The sequence below is a fragment of the Schistocerca americana genome, chromosome 4 (assembly GCF_021461395.2).
Source record: "Schistocerca americana isolate TAMUIC-IGC-003095 chromosome 4, iqSchAmer2.1, whole genome shotgun sequence".
Classification (NCBI taxonomy): Eukaryota; Metazoa; Arthropoda; class Insecta; order Orthoptera; family Acrididae; genus Schistocerca; species Schistocerca americana.
This window is the reverse complement of record NC_060122.1, coordinates 711,300,889-711,325,600: the sequence shown is the minus strand read 5'-3', so window position 1 is coordinate 711,325,600 and position 24,712 is coordinate 711,300,889. Positions and strand designations below refer to the sequence as shown.

The following is a 24,712-nucleotide window of genomic DNA, read 5'->3' as shown; positions in this document are numbered from 1 at the left end:
GGGGCCAAGCAAGCAGTCACAACAAGCAAGTTAACCATGTTGATGGGTAGACATAAGTCTTCTTAGCAGCAAGGACAACAGACACAGCTGTATACTGCATTACCCTGAATAAAGTCTGATGTGCAATACAGGAAAAGCACTGTGGACTTCTAATGTCTGGAGTTTTGTTGCTGAGGAGTTTGACCCTACGCTGCCATTCACACCCAAATTATGATCAGAACTTTAGGATGGGAACAGATTGTTAACTCAACATACAGTCCAGACTTGGCACTGAGAGAGTTTAGTGTGTTGCGCTTCCTAGAGGATTATCTCAGCAGCTAGTGCTTCACGAAAGGTGACTAACTTGATGAAGCAGGCAGTAAGTGCTTCACAAAAGGTAATTAGGTGGATGAAGCAATTAGACTGGGTGTCGCAACAGGCGGTTGACGTCTATCAATTATGGATACACAAGCTCATAGAATGTTGACACATCTGAGCCAATATGGAAACTATTTGGAAAAAATATGTAAGCAATCAAATTTATTTTTGTTTTTTGAAAATTCTATGATTTATGTTTAAAAAAATCAGACCGTTACTTTTCAGTATCGGAAAGCATCTCTCGTGTGAAACTTGTCTTGCTCTTTCTTCATACAATATGCTGTGTGCAATGTCCTAGATTCCTGGAAAGCAGTTGGACAGTGCCCCACTGCAGACTATCAAATGAAGATCCAAGCATACAGAATAGATTCTCAAGATACGAGTAGCTTCTGTTAAAATAACTTGGTGTGGTATCCTTTATGACAAGTGTTCATCAGAAATGCCCCAGGGAAGTCCTATCAAGATGGCAGTTGTGCTTATGCTCTTTGTGTGTACTGACTTGGTAAAGGAATATGGAGAGGTCATCTTTCTGCACTGGGGTTGAAGAACGTGGTTCAAAAGTTCAGACGGACTGATTTGGAAATTCTTCCTGGAAGAGACCAATGGCAAACTGCACCACATATTGTTGAAGTTAGTGTTGCCATGGTTGAGAATTCTGAATGCAGTGTGTGATCTTAAAGCAGTGCATGAGCTCTGGCACAACAGCTGAACATCTCTAGTGCAGTTTCCGGCTATTGTGGGTGCAGATGGTAATCACATAGGGCAACATTTGTAACTTGGAACGTAAACATTGTACATTCTTTATAAATGTTACCCTCTCATGTGTAAATCTCTCTTCCAGATGTCCTTATAGATGTTTGCACAAAGTTTCATTGCCCTAAAATCACTTGGGTTTCATGTGGCCCCCTCTAGTAGTGAAATGATCCTGTACATTAGACTGAACATAATTTTCATTACATACGTTTGTGCACCCAGTACAGTATTAAAATTGTACAGACATAACTACAGATGACTTGCACTGTAATGTATGTAATAATTGTTGGAAAACCAAATAACTTGTACTGTAGGTTCAGCAGTTGTGAAATAGGATCTAAAACCTGTTGGAGGCAGGTGTGGATTCACGTGTTTTCATCAGTTCATGTTAGTTGTTACAAAATACTGACATACAAATAACTGATCACTCTGCCTCCATACCACAACATGATGTTTTACTGAGTTAAAACAGGCCTCTTTTTGTCAGTCTACGTAATGTTCATTGTGCCTCATATGATGTTCCCTGTTATACCATCTGGTACTGCAGAGGTCAGGTTCAACTAAGAAGCAATGAAGCTGGCACCTTTCCTGCACTCACTAGTTTTCTCACTGCACCACAGCAGTGCTGTATGGCACACATGGACAATGCATTACTTGGCACCCCCTTGAAATTGAAATCGGCAGATAGCACGTTGCAGTCAAAATTTTACGGCCAGCTGTGGACAAGAACTCCCTTTAGTCAGTTTATTATGGCTGTGAAATTGTACATTGAAAAATTATAGGCAATGTTGTTGTAAAACAGCAGCCATAGCTTCATTCTTCATCCTTTACATTTTAATGTGTTTCATGAGTTTATAAGGTACATTTTAACAGGATGCAGTGTTCCTATTTATCTTGTTACTTTATAAAGCTGTTCATTGTGCTAATGGGAACATTTAATTGCTTTGCTTGTTAAATTTAACCTCTGCACAAACCAGAAAATTTGGGTCTTATGCTCCCCACAGGACACATCGACAAAGTAGCGTGTTCCTGGTGTGGCTGTTGTCGAAATAATCTCTTAGCAAGGGTAGAGGAAAGGGAAAAAGGACAAGAGAGGGGTAGAGAGAGGGAACAGTGTTTACAACTTTGAGGAAGAGAAGGAACAATAAAAGTAACATTTGATGTACTTTATTGATGTTTTAATAGTTGAGTTTTGGAAAACTAAGTGTGTCTGAAAACTTGGTATGTGAGGTCATTTAAAGCAGAAAATCCTTTTCTTGCAGGTTTGCAGTATAGTGTACATATTTAAGTAACAGCTTACATAGCAACATCAGTAGCATTCAGAAGTAAATTCTTAAAGTCATTAAGAAAAATCTGAGTGTGTAGTTTCTGGTTGTAGCCTTCCCTTTCACAGTTTTGTTTTTACCAGCCATCTTTTTGATGAGTTAATCACCTTGAAGCCTCTAAGAAGTGCTGGTAAATGTGACTAGAATGACTAATTTTTTGCTGAGGAAAAATAAAGCCTGCTCTTCAATTTTAGCACTAGTCCTACACTTCATCTTTTTTGCTGTGACATTTGTCATATCTTTTCAGGTGACACTCAGATATTTAATAATACAAAAATGTAGGCTGCTTAAAGACAAATTATAAAATCTTAAATTACAGCTCTCTAAGTAGCTTCACTTTTACCAATTTGACAATTATTCTTAACAGATATTCCATCCACAGATCCTTTAGGGCCATTATAATTGTCTTAGTGTATTCAAAAACCTGCAATGCTGGCATTTTTAGCATCCTACTCCTGGTAATTACAAAGCTACAATGAAGGGCATTGTGAGGAACATGATGATTTGCCTACAATGAAATACACTTTCATTAAAAGTGTTGATTACCAATGCTTGTGCTATTAACTATGGTATCATGAATAATAAGCATGTCTGTATGAGCATCTCTTGGGAATTACAAGTGAGACGCATCCTACAATGCAGCCTGCACTTATAAATGCAAAGAGACGTTAACAGTAATAGAAAGATGACACACACACACACACACACACACACACACACACACACACACACACACACAGTAAGTGAAAGCAATACTGTCATCACAGGGGAGTTTTCCTGATCATAATACTTCACTACTTCCGCCATTTGTGGTGGGGCAGTAGTGGGATGGGACAGCAATTCCTTTGCACTGTTGGATCTAGGGGAAGACCATTATTCACTGCAGCCTGTGAAGTTTTATCAGTCTTTCCCTTCAGTGTTCCAAATGGCTGCAACCACAGTAGACACAATTGGAAGTTTGTATAATTCTTTCATTAAGGGGAACATTGGAACATCCGTGAATCTATGTATTATTACGTTACTTCATACTACTGCTTTTGTCTGGATTATCTCATTTGTACTTTATCAAATGTTTATCGGCATCAGTTGCTGAACATTTGGAACACTTCATGATCTACAGAATTCTTATTTACCACAAACTGTCTACAGATTTCTATGTTGTCATTATCTTGCTTGCTTATAATTTTTTTTTGGTAACAAAGCACAAATTTCTATGTTTTTCTTCATGGGATTGTTACTGCCCCTAATCTTGGACATCACTGTTAGTGAGTGCAGAGCGATTAACAAAACCATCAGAAATCAAATCTCCCTACTGGATACAGGTACTAGCAACTCGGAAAGCATTATGGATGCAGTGGCTGGCTAGCCAGAAATTTGCATGAACATCTCATTTGGCAGTGTTTGTGCATGTACCACTTGGAGATTTGTTTTTGGCTGCTTGAATTGATAGTTGATAAACATACTTAGTGAAAACTGCGGAGCAACTTCCATAACTCGAGCATTAGCCGGTAGAGCATTATGCAGGTTTCTGATACAGACTGATTCTTTTTCAATTTTAATACAGTGTAGGTTTGGAAGATTTGGTCAGCCCATCAAAGTGGTAAGTACTTTCTATTTAGAAATTTTCTTTTGTTTCCTCTTATTGATTAGTTTTTATTGTTCTTTCCACATAGTAATTCTTAAGGTATTTAAGATACAGTGGTTTTTGAAATTGTAACAAGGAACATAGTTTTGTGTTTCATTGCATCTGGGTGGGATTTGTTGTGAATTTCCCAGGTGATATTATTAAGGGGCTCCGGAACGCCGTATACTTGCAATGTTAAAATAACGCTTATAAATTACATCTTTCCTCACAAAGTATTTGAGGTAGGAAGTTGAACTTTTACAGATTATTTATTGGAATATGGGCTACAACTTAACACAGGGATTTTACAAAATTTTAGTTCAGTTATTAAAGATGATTTTTTTTTCAATTGTAATGAAAATTCACATTTTTTGCAATTTTTTTATTTATATATTAAAAAATATACAGTTTTTAGGAAAAAGGCTGTGTTAAATTATGCAGAAAGTACTGTGTAACATTTGCTGAAAGTTTGAAACAAATATGTTTGGAAGATCCTTAGAAAACATGTAATTAGTATGAGAAAATAAAAGTTTTGGGAATCGAGCGACAAACATTGGATTAACTTTTTAGTGCATTCCAGGTCCATAGGATGGATTATCTTCATCCTCTGCAAACTCCTCCTCCAGCTTCCTCTTGTTCCTCCTCCTGTTTACTCTTGCTTGTATTTCTAGACTCTTTACAGCCCTGTCTGCAGCCCGAAGGCGTTCCTTGTCTAAATCAAGCATCGCTCGTTGTTGTGTTCGTAGATTTTGCTACCATTTTCTTCAGTTACAGTTACTGCAACACTGTTCCAAAAGGTGGTCATGTATGAACACTTATCACATTTCAGTTGTATTTCACTAGCAAGTCCTACGTGCTTTATTATGGAGAGTTCCAGACCAACTTCACTACAATGAATACATCTTACACAGTTTGAAAAAATTCCTTTGAGAACCGACATATCAAATATTTCATTCACATCCGATTCGCCCATAAAACATTCATAGTTTTCACTCATTGAACCAAGCTTCTTCTGTGAAGTATTTTCTTTCCCACTTTGACTGCTATGGGCAGGTGTACTTGAGAGGTTAGGTTCACTCACTTGGTTATTGTCTTTATTGTTTACAGTAATAACACTTACCTTTGGCTTTCCAACATTTCTCCTTTTCTTAAAAGCCTTCAGAGGATTTCTAATAACTTTACTTTTACTCATTATTATACTTCAACAAAACAGAGACTCAAGAAACAGAATTAATTACGAATATTTTCGAGATAACGAAAGAGTAAATAAACGTGAAACGATCGACAATCACACCAGTGATGTATATATTGAACCATCACAGGTTAGCCACAACACATACTTTATCTCACATCACTAAAATGTACCTGATGAACACGGACGTTAATAATAACACCATTTGACAGCAGTTCAACAGCGCCACAGTGGATCACGCCCATGTAGAACACATTTCAAATAAAATTTAAAAATAGTTGGTCTTCGGAATTGAATAAATTATATATCTATTAAAAGGTAATAGTCTGCAGATTCAGAAAACGCAAAAAAGTAAAAATTGAACTTTTCATGATTTTGAGCCTTTCTGGAGCCCCTTAAGCCAATTTTGAGTTTGTATGGGACAAAGAACAGATGTAGGGGAAAGTATTAACCACTGGGGAGAAGTCTGTGTTAAGATTGAGACACTTTAACAGCAGGTATATTTCCTAATAACTTTTGCAGCAGTTAATTAAACAATTTGTAGATGAAGTGCATCAACTTTGAAAATCACTAACAGTGCTGCTAACAAAATTTACGAAAGGTTTCTCGTATGCATGTTGAACAAAATGTCTGACCATTCTCCAGTCAGTGTTGTCATTGCATGTGAAGTGTTTTTCCCCCACTACCTCTGGTCAAAGAAACATTCATTTATTATGTAATGTTTAAATATCATTACACAATTTAGGTAAACATAAAAGTACTGAATTGTCACTCAGTTTCAAATAGCAAATAATATTTGCAGCTACTAGGATGCTGGCATAAAATTACACTTGTGTAAAGTAGTCTAGTGCAGTGCAGTGTTTTTATCAACAACATGCAAACTCTCATGAAACCTAAATATAAACCTCGTAGAAATGTTTGTATTTTTGAGAGTGGATCAGTAGCTTCTGTTCATTCTTTGAATCCCTTACGTTCAGTTTTGTAAATAAGGAAAGAACAGTTTGCAACATACTTAAAACTGCAAACAGCTAGACATGCCAGCACCACAAAGGAACAGTGGGCAAGGAGTTTGACAAGTGTCACCAAACGTTTTTGCCTGAGAAACACTGTGATGCATCATGGCTCACACTTTTGGATTCATACTTTGGACCAGGACTGGCCAAAGTTAGAAAATTAATTTTGTTTCAGGAGTGCATGCAGCTATGCTCAACAATAAAAAAAATTGTTTCCCACATTATTTGTTGTTGGTGGTTGAGTCACTATTTTTTCTACATCATTATCACTATTTCATTTTATACCTGTCTCATTATACTATTTTATGATCTGTTGTAGCTGTAGTTTTATTTCATTTCATCAGTTGACACATTGAAACAGAAGAACCAACAGAAAAGTGAACGAGATTCCCCATTCCAATAAAGATGTTTCTACATGACTTCACTCAAAACAGACAATTAAGAAATTAAGAGAAAAAGAATATAATTGAATCTTTGGTTGGCTTGACCACATTTAATAACTCTAGATTGGTAATATTGAATAGCGTAATTCGTTTCAGTCTCACAGTGGGCCCCATGCTTTAATTGGTCGGCTGCAATAAGCTTTGCAGTCATGGCACACTTTCTTTGGTTCATAGTATTGTCTCAGCATTAAAGGCATATGTCCATGGAGCTCTCAGAGCTTGTTGTTCAGCTTTTGATGTCCTACCCACATCAATGAAATGAAACCAAAACAGCCAACTGGGAGCAGGAGAGGTACCACAGGACATTCCGGTTTGCAGAGCATACTCGCAGGTGTTGGAAATTCTAGAATTTGATGAAATATGAATGAGTACTTGTAATTTAAATTTCATGTTTAAAAAACTCAGAATTTGTAGTTAATTATCTTTTCTACCACATTTTAATATACCTGAAAAATTCTAGAATTTTGGATTAAGGAGGTTGTGTGTTACAAGCAACAGAGTTTGAAAGTTTGGGTGTTACATGTACCCTATGTACACGAACTTGTGCTCGGTGGAAAATGCCCACTACATTTTGTATTTGGCATTCTTTTAGAACTGTCCAGCACCATAAGCAGGCCCTTTTTCACTTTCTGTATTGGTTTTCTTCCTTTTCACATTCTTGTGCTGAACTCTTCTCGAGTTTGTCACTTTCAAAAATGATTTCTGCCTTTTCTACAAGCTCTCTACTGCATGCAAAGCTTTCATGCAGATTACCTTGGGCTCAGTTCCCGTTTTTTGTAGAACATATTTCCTACGTTGCAAACTATCACTAAAATGTGAAGCTGCACCATAAACATGAATAGCAAGGGCATTTCTTCCCCCAGAAGTGTTTTTGGCAATTTTTTCCCATATACACTGATTAAAACTTTCATTTGGGTTTTGGATGTTGTCGTGGAGATATTTCTCCAGTAAGTTTTCATTCGAAATGTCCCTGTTTGTATGTTGAATGGCTTCCATTACAGCAGTTAGGAGAAAATTCTTGCAATGACATTCTTCACCACCGGCAATTGGTCTTTGGTAATCAGAAAATGGTTTATTTCCCTATGGGCACAAGTTGTAGATGGGGTTATTGTCTGTGGACATTTTTGTGGTAGTAGGCAGCCCAAACTGCTTGCTTTGTGCTTTACGAGTCACCTGTATGCCTTCTTATTGGCAAGCCATAATGTATGATAATGTAGATTTTCCCGGCGTATCATATACTGATGATTTTCATGGGTTTGCAGCTGGGTTCCATCGTCCTGACGACAACACCATATTTCGGCGGGCCATCTGGCCGCCATCTTCAGGTGCGATTGAGTGCACAATCACGCCAGAACTGAATAGACCTCAGATTCGGCGGCTTCTTTATACCGCGGTACTGGCCGTTGCGCGTGCGCGAGCAACGGAAGAGCTGCCCTCTGTGAGGCGAAGAATTGCAGCAGTGCCAGATGTGAAATCTGTCAAAAGCGGGGAATCGCAAAATTATAATGCAGCCGGTCGGAAACCAGACTGTTGTTGTTTTATCTGTGATAAAATAGGATTCTACGTCTTATTTGCAGGAAAACCTGTATCTCTAATAATAATATCATCAGACAGACGTATTTCAATTAATACTTTCAATACGCAATCCCAGTAATGGGAAGCCGAGGCAATAATTTGCGTCTCATTGTACGACATATTGTGCCCTCCATTAAGACAGTGTTCAGCAGCAATGGCTGATTTTTCCGGTTGGAGCAGACGTGTATGCCGTTGATGTTCCACACATTGATCTTGAACTGTACGAATGGTCTGTCCAATGTAGGCCTTTCCGCAGTGACAGGGAATCTTGTATACCCCAGGCTTCCTCAGTCCCAAATCATCTTTAACCTATCCAAAAAGGGATCTAGTTTTGGCCAAAGGAATAAGGACACTTTTAATATCATATTTCCTGAGGATTCTTGAAATTTTCGAAGAAATGCTTCCCACGAAGGGTAAAAAAGCAACTGATTGGAAGTGTCCGCAGTTGGTTCTCATGGGGATCCAAATTGAAAAGCACGAGTAATTTGGTGATCCAACTCCTGTTGCAAGTTATCGGAATTCGAAACAGCAGAAGCCCTGTTGACCAGTGTGTGTAAAACTCCCAAGCGTTGATGTTGTGAATGACAACTTGTGGCATGGAGGTAGTGGTCCGTATGTGTAGGTTTTTGGTATACACTGTGGCCCAAAGTCCCATTTTCTTTCTTATGTACTAAGACATCCAAAAAGGTAATTTGCCATCTTTTTCAATTTCCATCGTAAATTTGTTTCTTGGATGAAGGCAGTTAAAATGATCTAAATATCGATTAAGAGATTCCATTCCATGTGGCCAAACAAAGAAAATATCATCCACGTATCTCAAAAAACATGTTGATTTAAAAGATGTCCTAAGTGCCATATGCTCAATCTTCCATAAAGAGATTGGCGACAACGGGGGAAAGAGGACTCCCCATAGCCACACCGTCAGTTTGTTCGAAAATTGCTTCATTAAATAAAAAATACGTCGATGTCATTACGTGGCGACACAGCTCACTAGTTTTGTCATCCAAGAGCTGACCAATTAGCAATAAAGACTCCTCCTAAGGTACCTGAGTAAAAAGTGAAACATCATAGCTCACTAGGAGGTCGTATGTTCCAGGGCGTAGAGACGTCAGGCGTTGAATAAAATCGGACGAGTTGGATATGTGGTGTTCACACTTCCCAATGTGTGGGCTCAGAACAGAAGCAAGATATTTGGCAAAATTTTAAGTAGGGGCGCCCAGATTACTAACGGTCGGACAAAGAGGTGCCCCAGGTTTATGTACCTTGGTAGACCATACAACCTGGGTGTTACTGCTGCCCCTGGATGAAGTTTTTTAATGATATCCTCAGGCATTGAGCTCTTCTTAATAAGGGAGATGGTCTTCCGCTTTATCCGATTGGTAGGATCACTCCTTAGCTTACAGTGTGAAGTATCCTCCAACAAACAAGCCATTTTTTCCAGATAATCTTCACGAGTAAGAACAGTGGCACTGCCTTTATCAGCAGGAAGAACTAAATTTTCCTTATCTTCCCTCAGTGACCGAATGGCCTTCCTTTCACTAGAAGAAATGTTTTTCCGTGGTGGTGGTGGTGCTCGACGAGGATGACACTTCCTGTCTGATTTCTTCTGCCCGATCCTCGGGAAAACGGGCGCTGGCCTGCTCCACAGCACTAATAATATCGACAGTAGGCAAATGTCTCGGTGTGGGAACGAAATTCAAGCCTTTCTCCAAAACCTACAAAGTAGCTTCGTCCAATGTCTTGTCGGTAAAATTAATAAAAGTCCGGCGGCGACTGATGTCATCAGATGAAATTTAGAAAATTGTTTCTTCACAGTATTCTTCTGAGTAGACTTCGAATAGGCCCATGAGGCTTCGTCAAACCAATTCCGGGATGCAGAAAACAGACGTGAAGAAAGTTCCAAATGTAAAAAAATACAAATCTTTGTCTACGTGTAAAACGAATTCTCTCACGTATCAAAGCAAAACTAGCACGTTTCAGGATCTTTTTAGCCATGTTAGTATCAATAAAATGAGAAATTTTAGCAAATTTCGGAATGATACCTTCATCCCTGCATCTCGATAAGAACACCAGTGCACTCAGCAATTTTCCTTTCTTCTTGTGTAATTTATCAAATTTCTTCACAAGAATAACCATCTCCTCCCTGCAGAGGTTCTTGATGTGATAACGTAGTTCCGGCGTGATTGTGCACTCAATCTCACCTGAAGATGGCGGCCAGATGGTCCACCGAAATATCGTGTTGTCGTCAGGACGATGGAACCTGGCTGCAAACCCGTGAAAATCATCAAGCCATAATATATCTGTATCTAGCTTGCCAGTTTCTCTTCCCATGAGACAGTTTTTTTTTCCTGATAGGCATGGTCTCGGCTTTCTAAGTCCAGTGTCAAGTCTTTTCCGTACTGGCCTCTTACATTCTAACTTCTGCACCATAGTGTCAGTTTGATATGGATCACATTTTTGAAACTCAAGGAGAGCTTTACTGCTACAGTCACAAAGATACTCCACATATTGCAGGCTGTGGGAGGTAATTGATCTGCTAAACAAGCTTACAACTACCTGCGCTTCCATACCTCCACTTTATAGTTCATATTACATTTGTGATCTGAAATCCCTTTCACACAACTATGATAAAATTTTCTTATAACTTCGACAGCCAGTATTTTGCCAGTGTCTGCAGAAGCCATAGTAACAATTGTTTCCATTCTGGTCAACGAAACATGTCCTCAGTTTTGCTAGGTACCATCAAAAGCAACCACTATGTCCCCGTCACCACCATTTTTGGCAATAGATTCTTCAGCAGCACTTCTCATTGATTCTGCAACTTCCTTTACTCCACTAAGTGGTAAGCCATAATAGATCTCAAATTTTGCTGGAGGTGGTGAAAGATTCATCACAGCACAAAATGTTGTTGCCGCCTTCTGTCCCCTATCAATACAGCACATGCCATGCGCTACCATCACAGTCACATCATATCCTTTGTTAAATATTGGAGATGTCACAGAAGACGCACCAAGGGTGCATTTACTGCAGAATACAGATAAAATTCGTAGCGAGGCTATTTCTGGCATTCTCATCATCTGCCTCAGAGAGACTGCACAGCAAAGCAGTGCTTGCACATAACATTGTCCAACATTAACTGTGACACTATATTAATATCAACTGTATTATTGCATGAACCCTCAGATTCACAGCCTCCATTTTCATTACATTGAAAAAGGTTTCCTTCTTGAAGCACTCAGTGTGTTGAAGCACACTTTACTGTGTATCAGTTCACAACTTGCATTATTTATGGTCGAAGCAACAAATTCTAGGCATCTTCTGTGTTAAGATGCCACAAACAAGCCCAGAACAATGCATCCAAATGAAAATAGATTAGAAATTCACAAAACCACATTCCAGTGAACAAAAAATGTTAATAGCAACGGCAAAAGTATAGATATTGGTAGTCTTGTTTCAGGTATGACAAACCCCGATAGAAAAATATTCCTCTGAGTGAAATACGGTGATGTATGGCAGAAGAATGCTGCACTTTGGTACACTTGAGACCAAATAAAATGTCCTATATTTCCTCAAACATATGTTTTATATATGAAAGATATTTGGAAAGTTGTGCACAACAAAATTTCCATAGTTTTGAAAAATTGAATTTTAGGATTTGACATCCTGTGCAATGTGACATTATTAGGTGTGGTACTCCTAATGCAGAAATAGAAACCTTTCGTCTATGTATTGCTCTGTGTAGATGTATAGTGTTGCCCAGAAACTTGATATATTTCTTTGAAGTATCCTTCAGCTGTTGGGAAGTTAATAAGAGATGCCGTGGGATGATGGTTGGTAAACAGTAAGATCCTACTTGGGAATTGATAATGGGTCATCACTTCGGAAAATGTTGTCAGTGCTTAGAGGACTTGTAGCATTGCTTAATTGTCTTAACAAACAGTCCACCTTCAGTGATGTCAGTCGTAAATGTGTAATGTTTTCGTGACATACCGCTAAGATGTTGCTACAATGTGGCAACTTTCAGAAGTAAGATGCACAGACAGGTTATCAGTGTGTACATGTAGAGCACAACTACGCATGAACTAACAGGTCTTCGTAGGACCTGTTTTGCACATTTCCCTCTTGAAGTAAAAGATAAAAAAATTGTTTTGATAAAGTTACTCCCGTCGGGTAGACCGTTCTCCTGGTGCAAGTCTTTCGATTTGACGCCACTTCGGCGACTTGAGTGTCGATGGGGATGAAATGATGATGATTAGGACAACACAACACCCAGTCCCTGAGCAGAGAAAATCTCCTACCCAGCCGGGAATCGAACCCGTGCCCTTTAGATTGACAGTGTGTCGTGCTGACCACTCAGCTACTGGGGGTGGACAGTTGATGGATAACTTCTGGTAAAGAAAATGCAGACTTGTAACTTGTCATTCAGACCTGAGTAGCTAAGCTGAGAGTTCACATTTTCATTCACTCCTGCGATCGCATCACAAAGGACAGAGCACAAGAAGAGATAGGTGTGTGTGATGACAGAGTTTGATGAGGCTCACAGGAAGAAAGTGCTGCAGGAATGTTGGAAGAGATGGGCAAAACAGTTCCATATCTACAAGGAGCTGCATTAGAAGTGCCACAAACATTAGGCGAATGCAATGCTATAAGAAAAAGGAAGAAAAAAGGCCAGCAATGCATTTCAAATCATAGCATCACGTCATGTCACAGGTTTCTTGGAAAGAATCTTCTGACAGCTGACAACATTGTTTTTGGTCTTGTGACCCCAAGCTCTTTTTTTCTGCCTGCTAAACTTCGTTTCAACATGCTCTGTGGTTGACATCAGCTGTTATTCCAAGTCTTTGTTATCCATTGTTTTTGTTATTTGTTGTAAATTGTTTTGTTATTTCTTTTGTTAAAATTTATAATTTTACAATGAATGCTGAGATATTATTTGAAGCAGAGAGCATTCTGAATTTCACAATGTGATCAGAAGAAGATCCTCAATTTGTTAGGAAAGGAGGATTGCAGAACAAATTAAAAATGGGATAGATCTGATGCCTAAACATCTTAAACCTTCTCATATTTGTGGTGTTATCATGTGCTAGAGTGGATTTTCAATAGCACTTCTCTAAATTACGTGCCCTCTACTATATTTATACTGTGGTTTTTTATATGTACCCATATTTAACATTCCACATTGAAATGGATTTCAGTGTGGCTGCAACTTGAAATGAAAAAGCACTGTAGGTTGTGTGGCAGTTTGCAACCATTGGTGGTCAGTATTTGTGTTGTTTCACTAGCTAACCCCAGTGCAAATAAGGCACTTGAACCATTGAAAGTCAAATACAAAATGTAAAGAAAACCTGTAAACCTTGACAGTAAAGTTATTTAGGGAGATATACTTGCTGCACAAAAATTTGAACTGCACTGCACTTGGAACTAAACTGTCATCAAACCAGTTTTTCTTGGGCTGTAATGGCAGCTCGTAACACTGTTACTTTTAATAATTCTGGCTGCAATTTGATGTAAGAAACAAAAAATTAGAGCTTTGCTACTCTAAAATATTTATAAAATGAATACTCATAATATTCACACTCCTAGAGGTGCATGCGCGCCCGCACTTTACCATGTAGTGACATCATTGTTTTTTTGCATTACTTTGCATCTCTGTATTCCTCCTCAAATATAAAGGCTATCCCTGCACACTTCAAACCATATGCGTCCGATAAATGTCATTTTCGTACAAATTTTGATTCCAGCATCGACTTAAATATGCTCCCATGTTGTGTGTATGCATTTCCTGTATAAAACAGCTGAGGACAGCCTTGCAAGTTGAGATCATGCGACCTGAATTGAGTTGACGTGATGGGACAAAATACATGCTACCATAACTTTACCTTGATAGCCAGTGGGAAGAGGAAACGTTCCACACACAAATAAGGGACGTAGATTAATTGTCATGTTATTGTCTGCTCTTGTAGCCATCCAAGCAAATTGACCTTTATCTGCTGTGGATAGTCAGTCACGCCGAGCTGCAGTGCATCAACAAAGGTGGAAGAAATCACTGACAGGCTGGCCGCCGCATTAGAAGAGTCTGCTGTAGCACCCTCAGTTCACACTCTGTGAAGTAGGAGCAGCCAAGATGACCACCTGTTATCTCTGAGGATGAAGATGACTGCAGATGATTGCTGGAGCTCATCACACAGTGGGTCAAGACAGATTTCACTGTGAAAGCTGGAGGGAAAGGCCTTGGCCTATATTAAGACAGTGATGAGCGAAGCAGTCATATGCCAATGACCATACTACATCCACCTAATACTCCTGGGCAAAGTAAGGAAGGCTGTCTTTTGTGGTTTACTGTGGTCAGAGCAGTCTGATTATCAAAGTACTCGAAGACCTCTGGTCAGAAGCATCCATGTTATGCACATAAAATCCCCAATTATGGACATGGATGCCGTCTCCTGGCATAACAGATAACACTGAATACCAGAAGCTGTTCCAGCTCACACTGATGAATACAGCAGTCAAGGTGGAGAACCTGAAGCTGAGGGCCATCTTAGTGCTTCCAAAGTCAATTCTCAAATCCAGTGCTCTGAGCTACAATGCCCATTCCCTGGAGAAGAGCAACTGAAGTGTTTGAACTATGATGGGAATCATGTGGTAAGTGATTGTGGCTGCAAGAAATTGCAGCTGTTTTAGCTCGCCAAATTAGGACACTCTGTAGGGCACCAGTCAGACAGAAAGTAACTTGCTTCCACTGCCATCCATGCCCTAGAATGGTGTGCGATTTCAGCAGTGCAGAAGAGTTAGAGCCCGGCAGGAGACACCACGACTAACGAGCTGCGGCTGCCACCACCACCAGCACCACGTAGCAGCTGTGGGAACATAAATTCACAGAAGCTGTGCACGTGGCACAAAGAACACACTAAAAGTCCAGATGGACAGGACAGCCCACTTGATCTCCTCAAGCAGCAATGTGCGCACATGCCAGAAGACGAGGCGAGACATCTGCTTTATGGAAGAGGGTGACAGCAGCCACACTGGGGCCACTGACGGCAACATACCTGGTACCCAGCACAAACCATGCTGATGCTGTGCAAAATGTAAACAACAATAATAATATAGTCACGCTGCTCCTGATGTTAATGTGTGATGAGCGTGGTCACAAACCTGCCACGTCGGAAGTATGCAGCTGTGAAGCCTGCTGTGTAAACAGCCAAGTTGCCAGCTGCTCAACAGCTGGTTGCATAACTTACCCATTTGTGCATCCACTCGTGCAAGCAGTATGATAGGTCGGCCTGGCTGATCACCACCAAGCTGCCAGCACCAGAGAAGGAGAAAGACAACTAGGGTTCGGCCATCCTGAAATAAGAGAATGGCAAACCACTATTCTGTTTGCTTGGAAGGCAAGAAACCTGTGTTTTAGTACTGAACTATATCCAGAGGCAGTTGGACCTCTGTGAAGAGCCGCATAGGAATGGTGACTCTTTCTTCATAAGAGTTTTAAATATTTGATAGCTCAGAGTTGTTGGAAACAGTGCATTCCAGTTGGGGTCCTTAAAAACCACGTGTCAGATTCATATCCAATTGATCAATCACGTTTCCCAGTGGCAAAAAGTATACAGATCATTGAAGTAATAGATAGTGAAGATGCTTAGTGCCTCCCTCCCTCCCTTATATCCAATTTGGCTTTGGCTTACTTGTGCTGACAACTTTGCAGATAAAACAATCTGCTGAAGAGGTTGTGCAGCTGTAGTTAGATTGATATGGCCATTTGACTTACTAGGGATAAATCGTTTGCTGGAAGATTTCAAAAGACAGTGGTAAGTCTTTGTGTTTAAGAAAAATAGTTTGACATTTGTAAACTAAATGGTGCTAATCACTTTATGACTGAATTTATTGTCCAAGTACCAAAATATACAGGTCAAGAAAACAGCTGTGATTCAGATTAAGTGTTATGTTCATGTCTTGTAAAGTTTTAGTCTGAAATGAAATGTATTGCAAGGACGAGACATTACACCATCATGCAATTATACCATCATGCAATGTTCTAAGGAAAGGCTGTAACTGTGAGTAGCCTGCTTTGCATACATTCTGTGCCAAATATTTAAAAATCAATTTATTGCAGCTTATTGGGAATGGGTTCTGCTGGTCTTCTGCCCCTCCAATGTGATTATGCTACATGCATCTTACACGGCTCATTAAGGTTTAAACAGGATTTTTGCAAACCACTGCCAATTTTGTTGATTTACATACAGTTGTACGCCAACCCCACTTACCTGCAAGGAGGGAAAAAAGTGATCTTGCTCCTTGGCAGCATCTTGGGGCTTTCCCCCTCCCTCCCTTTTTGTTCCACAGCAGCTGCAAAAAGAAAAAAAAATATCATTATTTCTTTTGGTGTTTATCATTCTAATGGTTTTTCCTAATGCAGTTAAAATAAGTACATCTTTCCATTAAAAATAAAGGCCCTGTCTTGATTAACAGTTTCCACTATTATCGTCCGGCAAAATACGTGGTCTGTTCAAAAAACTACAGAACATTCATAATTTTGTGCCAATGTTGTGTTCGAGCGAAATGGTGGTTGCAATCCCTACATAACTGCCAGAAGTTTCATGGTTGTATGTATGAGGGTAATCCCAAAAGTACATAGAGCTGTTTATTCTACAATCGTTTACATCAGTTTACACCTTGAACATTTAGCTATTTTTCAAAATACCCACCATTGCTGTCGCTGCAGTTTTGTAGATGCTGTGGCAGTTTTTGTATGTCCATGTCATTCCAGCTCACCACCATGCTGTTTAGAAAATTATGAACCTCTTCTTTCACCTTGTCGGAGCTGAATCGCTGGGACCACAGTTAACACTGATAGGTACTGTGAGACTGTAAAAAAATTCAAATGGGCAATTCAGAACCGGAGAAAAGGAATGTTGAGCAAGGGCGTACACATTCTCCATGATAACGCTCGCCCACACATCGCTTGGCAAACCGTTGCTCTCCTGCAACAATTTGTGGAACATAATTGCCCACCCACCTGACTTAGTTCCCAGTGACTCTCACCTGTTCCCTAGGTTAAAAGAACATTCGGCTGGAAAGCGATTCAGCTCAGATGACGAGGTGGAAGAAGAGGTTCATAACTTTCTGAACAACATGGCGACGAGCTGGTATGACATGGGCATACAAAAACTGCCATGGCGTCTACAAAAATGCATTGACAGAAATTGTGATTATGTCGAAAACTAGCTAAATTTTCAAGCTGTAAACTGATGTAAGCCATTGTAGAAATTACAATGAAATGAACACCCTTAGCTGCTTACAGGCATTGACATGTCAGTGGGGACAGATGAAAATGTGCCCCCCCGACCGGGGACTCGAACCCGGGATCTCCTGCTTACATGGCAGACACTCTATCCATCTGAGCCACCGAGGACACAGAGGATAGTGCGACTGCAGGGATTTATCTCTGGCACGCCTCCTGCGAAACCCACATTCTCAACGTATTGTCCCGCAGTACATTCGTAGTGCCCCCGTCCGTTATATTCATTACTTGTGGCGCGTTACCGATTCCTGCAGTGTCCTCGGTGGCTCAGATGGGTAGAGCGTCTGCCATGTAAGTAGGAGATCCCAGGTTCGAGTCCCGGTCGGGGCACACATTTTCATCTGTCCCCGTTAGCGTATGTCAACGCCTGTAAGCAGCTAAGGGTGTTCATTTCATTCTAACGAGCTGCTTGGTCACGGATAGTATCTGTTCTTTCGGACATGTCCGAAAGAACAGATACCATCTTAGTATATATTTATAACCATTGTAGAAGTAAACAGGTCTATGTAATTACAAAAAAATTGGAGACCTTGCTTTTGGGATTACCGTCGTATGTTAGCTATTATTAACTGCTGTACGGAGCAGAACGCTGTGTCGCACAGTTTGTGAATTTCGAGATGGTCGAGTTAGAGGAGCAACGCATCTGCATTAAATTTTCTGCGAAACTGAAGGAAACATCTACAGACACATCAGATTATGCAGGAAGTGTTGCGAATGGTTCACACAATTTAAAAATGGGCAGAGGGCACTAGGTGACCCTCGTTCAGGATGCTCTTCGATGTCAACTGACGACACTTGTCAGGAACGTCAACAAAGCTGTGAGTGCCAGTTGAAGATTGAGTGTCCAAGAGATTGCAGAACAATGTAACATTTCAGTAGGATCACGTCGTGAAATCCTGGACTGCATTGTGTTGCTGCCAAGTTTGTCCCATGGCTCATGACTTAGAGACCAGATACATTCACCTTGCAGTCGGTGAAGAGCTTTTGGATTACACCTATGAGAAAGTCATAACTGGTGATTAGACTTGAGTCTGGTGAGGGTGTTTAGACCAAGGTTCAGTCTTCAGTGTCTCAGGAAAGGTTCTCAGGTTCTCCATGACCAAAAAAAAGATTGTTAGGTCAGGTCAAATGTCAAAGCCATGCCGATAGTTTCCTTTTTATTTCCGAAGTTGAAATCCCCGTACAGAGGACGAAGATTTGCAACGATACAAGAGATAAAATTCACAGATGGCGCTTCGTGAGATCCAACAAGAGTTGTACAAAGACTGTTGTGGGAAGTGGGAACAGTGTTTGTTGGGAGTGATGTATCAGCTGCAGATGAGGTATTTCAAAGAAACAATGCTCAATAAGTAAAAGGTAAGTGTTTAAAAAATTTGTGGATGAAGTTGTGGAATTTTTTGAACAGACCTCCTAAATGCGTCTTTGGATTTATTAACTTTCCAATTTCAGGACTGGGGTAAGATGTGTCTCACCTTCAGCCTTAAAAAAATTGTTCCCCAAATTTTGTACACACTGTGGTGTGTGCAACAAATGAAGAGTATCCAGTTATTACACTGCCTTTCATAATTGTTGGTTACATAATTTCACAGCATTTTACAGACAGAAAATATAGCAAATTTACAATCAAGCTGTGCTGAGACAATGTAGTTGGGATATAATGTTTTGAACCAAGTGATTTCTGCAAAGTTGCTGGATAAGGTCTGTATCTGAAAGAAGACATGTTGAACAATACAGTGATTTTCACATTTTTATCTAAAAAGGAAAAACTTTAGAGCTGTGCAACAAATAACAGCCACTTCTGACAAGACTGCGCATCCCAGGAAGTGTATGTGACATCTGGTAAAGAAGGGTTATGTTATGGCTAGCACCCTACCATTTGACTTGCTGAAATGTCTGTTAGTCATTTTAATAAAGTATCAGTAGTTGAAAGTATACTCATATCCTTTTGCACATCTGATAGCCTTGTGACAGTTTAAAATGTGTTTTCAGATTTGACAGTTGTACACTTAAAGAAAAAACCACACACACACACACACACACACACACACAGAGAGAGAGAAAGAGAGAGAGAGAGAGTGGCATGGTTGCTTTAAGATAAAGGAATACTCAGTTTCTGCACCTGAGAGAGGAAGTAGAGTTGCAGCTCATGGCCAATTTACAGTGTTGCATGGACACATTCTCACTTTTTAGCACTGTGTAAATCGGATGTGGGGTGGAACAGGACTCATGCCCTTCCACACATATAGCAATCTACTGATGTTACAGGTATGGTTGTAATTCAAAATTCCTCTTACGTCCATTTATCAGGTAGAGTTGAACAGGTAGCTTATACCTGGATTTAACTCGCAGTCAAGTACACAGTTACCGTATGCACGATTTTTTTGTAACTTCATTGCATTCCACTAAGTATTGTGTGGTTTTGAATTGATTTCTGTATTGAAAAACTTGAGGATGCTAATCACTTTCTCATTCAACCCCTTAAAGATTTTTTCCAAATTATGTTCCAAAAATAATTTTCTTATTAAGGGAAAGCATCCTCTAATGAACAAAATAACATATATATGTACAAAGATGGCATTTAAAGCTCAAAATAATGAGTTCAAAAATTGCGAAGAATGAAACCCCAAGTAGACTGCAATGGACATTGACTAATATATCTTGATACTTCGTCATCTTTTTTAGTTTCTCTATAGCTCTGAAGTCTAACCATGTATTTAGATGAATTTTAAATTTCTAAATAATGAGTGAAACACTTTTGAAGATCACCAGTAATAAAATCCCGAGTATACTCTTGCACTGGAGTTTAGAAGAAAGTATCCTGGAACTTGTCTTTTGTAGTCTCTGTGTAGCTATGGAGTCTTAACTATGTATTTCACAGTAGTTCCTGTGAACATATATCTTGGAGAAGCTGGCTGGAGCACAATGAACGTAGTGATTTTATACCACACTTGCCACTCAGCAGATGAACTGTTATCACATGTCTAATAAAGTGACATCACATTTTTCTTCACTTTCTGAGCTGCTAAATTGTCAGATGACAGCCAGACTTCAAATGTAGTACCAGATGTTCTCCAGCAGCCAAAAAAGTAACTGTTGGTTCCGAAATGGATATAAGCAGGATTTTATTTTTTCAAAGGTGTCTTCTTAAGTTGCCCGAGTAAACTGGGCTTTTAAGTTTCTCAGAATAACAAAAATGAGAACTCTGGGTTTCATATTAAGGGTTTAATATGCTACTGACTATTGTGGCACTTGGAGGCCCTATGGCAACGCATAAAATGCTAGTATTTTTGTAGGTAAGCTATTTTGATAGTATCACAACAGATTAAATTATATGTGATGGTGCAAGTGCTTTTTCACACGAGCCTTGTTGTATCCATTTCTTATTCATTGTGCTGCATCACACGTCTGTAATTTCATGCAAGGTACTGAGAAATGTTTGCAGTAATGTATCATTAGCAAAACCAGGGACAAACAGTTATTTCCTTAAATTGTTGGGAAACCAAGATAAAATTGAAGTATGAAGGATATACCACCACTTTTCAAATAAGAGATGTTTCGCGGCAGACTAGTATGTAGAAAAGTTATTTTCTTTTTGTTGGGTGTCTGTTGATGCATATTCTGTTCAGTGGATTATTTTTGTCCTCCCTCCACAATTGCAGACAAGTTTGAACAAGTTGGTGACCAATACAATAACAGCAAATTGTTTTGATTGGCCTGTGCCAAGATTTTATAAAATTATCAATTATTTTTTCAATTATCAGTAATTACTATTTTTCAATTATCAGTAATTACTATTTTTCATCTGTATCAGGCAGAACTGAATTAAAATAAATTGGTATGTAAAACTGAAGACGTCCTGAGAAGAATGAATACCTGTGGAAATAACTGTGATGTGGGTACTTGTTTTACAGCTTATTTTGTATACTTACCTGTGATAGCACATCTGTTTCACTGCAGATCAGGAACTTGATCCTGAACAACCTCGTCCATTACTGGTGCCCCCCCCCCTCCCTCTCTCTCTCTCTCTCTCTCTCTCTCTCTCTCTCTCTCTCTCTCTCTCTCTCTCTCTCTCTGTGTGTGTGTGTGTTTGTGTGTGTGTGTGTGTGTGTGTGTGTGTGTGTGTGTGTGTGTGTGTTTTTTTTCTGCGCTTATCTAAATATGTACCAAATTCATCATTTCTGATCGTTTTCATGTTGAAGCAATTTTTAGGAAAATTCCAGAGACTAGGAGGTGAAATTGTTTTCAATTTTTTGTCACTACTTCAGTTCCTGTTAAACAGTTGGGTAAGTAGCATTCCCTATTGTCAGTAATGTGGCGGTGATAGATCAGTTATGCTCAGAAAGTGTTCTGTCCTGGTCATATTCTTCCAAGCAGGCAGTCTCTGTACATCATATAGTGGATGCTGGCATATTTATGGTTACATTCAGTATTATTAGAATTATATATTAATACCTTCAGTATTATTAGAATTGTATATTAATACCTTCAGCTGCTGACAGGCGTTGATATATATCAACGGGGACAGGTGAAAGTGTGTGCCCCGACTGGGACTCGAACCTGGGATCTCCTGCTTACGTGGGAGATGCTCTATCCATCTGAGCCACTGAGGTGTGCGCTAGATGTCCCTGCAGTCGCACTATCCCCTGTGCCCTCGGTGGCTCAGGTGGATAGAGCATCTGCCATGTAAGTAGGAGATCCTGGGTTCAAGTCCCGGTCGGGGCACACATTTTCACCTGTCCCCGTTGATATATATCAATGCCCGTCAGCAGCTGAAGATATTAATATATAATTCTTACTTCATTCTAGACCACTGCAGGTCATCAATGGTGTCTGTTCTTTCAGACGTGTCAGAGGAAAACTGACACCATATCCATATAAGTTCAGTATTTGTGTTACGTGGCCAAAATTGATGGAAATTAGAAACTCACAGATATTAATGATCAGACTACTGCAAACCAATACCCAGAATTCCATTACTAACATAAATATGTAATTTATGGTCACATTGTCTACACTTATACTAAAAAAACTAACAATGTGAAATTTTAAGGATGTAAACACAAAGAACACGCAAGGAATTATGTTGTGAAATTGCAGGAGGAAGTGGTTTTTTTGGGGGTGGGGGATGGGGAGGATACCAGCATTCGGAGTATTTGAAAGGATTTGGAAGGCTTGCAATCAAATGAGGCAGAAGGAATAGGTCGTATTCGTTCGGAATTTTTAAAATTATTGTGGCTAGGGACAATTAAAGAGTTATTAAAGTTTGCTTGAAGAATCTTTGAGATCGGGGACTTACCATTAAGCTTCCGCACGAATATTATCCACACAATGCGGAAGATATCAAAGACAGACAAGTGACAGATCTGTCACACAATCAACTAGACAGCTCACAAGTCAACAACAATAATAATACAGAAGAATGGAAAAGAAAATAATTTTGTCTTAGGAAAGGTAACATAACAGCACCAGAGAGGCACTACCGATTTTGGTTGATAATGGACTAAATGCACTGTCATAAGATCTGTTGAGCTGTAAAAATTGTTTGAAAGTTTAAATTGTAAGGTGTGTGTTGCAGAAACAGTGAGAATGGAAAACAAAATGAAGTGCTTGTAATAAGAGGACATAAGGCAGAGACATATTCTTTATTCCCTAATGTTCAGTGTGTAGATTGCAGAATCCAAGACAAGGAGTGTTGGCGGGACTAAAATTCAGGGTTAAAAGACATCAATGAAAAAAATCCTGCTGATATTGTTATGCTTGGCAAAATTGAGAGTTCCAAGAAGGTATGTTGAATGCATCAACTGTGCCCAGAATATAAATTGGATTAATTTTAAAGAAAGATAGAAGTAATTAATAATAGCAGAAGTTAGTGGTAGTCTTAATACCAAAAATGGGGACCAAGTAGTAGGCAGTGCAAGAATTCTGCTATATTGGGGACAAAGTAAAGTGTGATGGAGAAGCAAAGAGGATATGAGATGCAGACTATAGAAATGTGCAGGAAAGAAGCAGGTGGTGGGGTGATGTTTTGTTGTTGGGCAATTATGACCTGCTGCTCTAACTGATGTCATATTACCACATCTGACTGCAGTGTGCACTTCGTTTGTGTGTAGAACAATTTCCGTTAATGTATGTTTGGTGAAGAGATTTACAGTAGTGTTCATGATGAGTGTCACAAAGTAAATACAGCATGTGTTATGTTAAGAAGCAAGAGTAGTAGTTTTGAGTGTAGATTTATAAAGGCAGGGTCAGGAGCAGAAACATAGCCAAATGTGGGACTCAACCCAGTGTTGTCAGTTACCATTGTAGTAAACAGCTGAAACAACACAGATGGAAAGCTAATAGGCAGTGCTGCAAAGTATTCTGTCCCTTTGTGCACAGAAAGCACAACCTGCCTAGTTGCACACCACTACAGTGCACGAAAGGTGGGTGTTCCCCACTAAGAGATATGCTGGGCTTGCTTTGAAGAAAATAAATCAGGAGAATGTGCATCTGGAGCACAACATTGCACTGAAGTGAGTTGTGGACTGGAAAAGCCAGAAAATGAATTGAAACATTTGATGTGGTGCTCCAGAATGATTCTGACAATGCAGTGGGGTGTTAAGATATGAAATGAGTTTCTTCTTAAAATGAGGAAACAAATATGTGGAACATTGTAACTAGAAGACACAGTTAAGGCACCATGCAAAAATTTTCACAGTAGTAAATTGATCTGCGATGGTCAAAAACATTGCAGAGGACGGGGATTGGAACGTAAACTTGAGGCGTACTCTTGAGGTGGAATTGGCACAGGAGAGTAAGATTTGTGGTATGAATCAAACCAGTGACAATCCTCCCTCTCCTCTCGAAAACTGATAAAAGTTGTAAGGTAGTTAATTCAACTAGGCTCCCTGAAGTTGAACAGTTCACCATATTTTATAGCCACCTGTGGCATTAAGGCCAAACAGCTTTTATGTGCAACAGGCTGTGATGGTCACAAAGAGTTTAGATCCATTTTTAATACAAAGTGGAAACAATATATTTCTGAGCATTTAAGCAAATCCATGTTTTGCAGCAGGGTGGAAGAGTAAGGTGTTACATGGTCAAATATAATGCTGCAGCTATATCTGGACAGTCAGGTGTGAGATAAATTCAG

The 24,712-nt window shown here is 39.5% G+C and overlaps 1 protein-coding gene and 1 non-coding gene across 2 annotated transcripts in view; both read left to right on the top strand.

Moving 5' to 3' along the window:
- LOC124613953 (hrp65 protein-like) overlaps positions 1 to 24,712 on the top strand; it is a 163,854-nt gene that overhangs the window by 90,252 nt on the left and 48,890 nt on the right. The window lies entirely within an intron of this gene.
- Positions 22,228 to 22,302, top strand: Trnat-ugu. Its single transcript has one exon. It is a non-coding gene; the product is annotated as a tRNA-Thr (tRNA).